This window comes from Galeopterus variegatus, unplaced genomic scaffold (assembly GCF_000696425.1).
Source record: "Galeopterus variegatus unplaced genomic scaffold, G_variegatus-3.0.2 Scaffold10321, whole genome shotgun sequence".
NCBI classification, from domain to species: domain Eukaryota; kingdom Metazoa; phylum Chordata; class Mammalia; order Dermoptera; family Cynocephalidae; genus Galeopterus; species Galeopterus variegatus.
Window position 1 is genome coordinate 96,640 of NW_007736432.1, and position 1,173 is coordinate 97,812.

A 1,173-nucleotide genomic window follows, 5' to 3' on the forward strand; every position below is an offset into this window, starting at 1 on the left:
GCATGTGTTCTAACCAGTAGAAATTTACTTAGTAGTTAAAAGAAGTAATATTGGAAATCAGGACCATTCCTCAAAATCCAAAATGCATGGTTGTTGAAGCTCAAAGTGGGCGAGGAGGATGGAGTGTGTTGTAATCTTCCTCTAAGGCCCCAGCTTGCACTCTGGGCCAGCTCATTTCTCTGATCTCCCATGTCACTCTTCCTCCCAGGGGCTGCCCCAGCCACAGTGACCTCCTTTCAGTCCCTGAGACCAGACAAGCTTGATTCTGTCTCACGTGCTTTACACTGGCTCTTTCCTCTCCTTGGGACCCTCTTCCCTTGATCTTTGCAAAGCTCCCCTCTTCTTATCATTCACATCTCTGTCTAAAGGTCACCTTCTTGCTAAGGCTTTCCTTAATAGCCACGACCTCCAGTGGCACCTTGCCCCAGTCACTCTTAATTCTGATTCTATAACTCTTTTATTTTCTTCCTAGCATTTACTTCCACATGAAAGTATCTGAAGTGTTTACCGTCTATCTCCACCTCCACCTACACCCACAACAATGCAAGCTTCATAGGGCAGGTCTTTGCCAGTTTGTCTGTTCCCACATCCTAGCATCTAAAACCATGCCTGGGACATGGTAGGTGCCTGACAAAACCTTGTGAAATCCATGGATGAATACAGCTCCTTCCAGTACTTGATGCTGCTCTGTCATGTATCCTCAACTCCACAGGAGGACCTGCTCATGCAAGGCTACATCCACCCAAACATCTGCAGGAGAATGCACATCCATGGGAAAGAAGAACAGAAAGATCCTGGTTTGGGCTGCATGGGAAATGGACGTCAAAGCATAGAAGAGAGAGTGGAAACAGAATAAGAGACAGAGCTAAGCAAAAGAAATCTCGTTTAAAAAGGTGGGGGGGGGGGATTCGGGGATAATTTCTGGAATACTAAACGTGGACTGGTAGTCACAACAACCCAGACTCAGCTTTCCCGCAAACTCACTATGCAGCCTTGTGCCCTCATTGCTCTATTATGAGTTTCAAATGCCACACCTGTAAAATGAGAAAGCTGAAAGTTCCCTTCAGTCCTTTCCAGTGACCACTCTTTAGAAGGAGAATTAAAAGAGTATAATCTCTCCTACTTATAAGCTGCAGTCAGTAACCCCACCAAGAACTCAGTGAGATCAGTAAG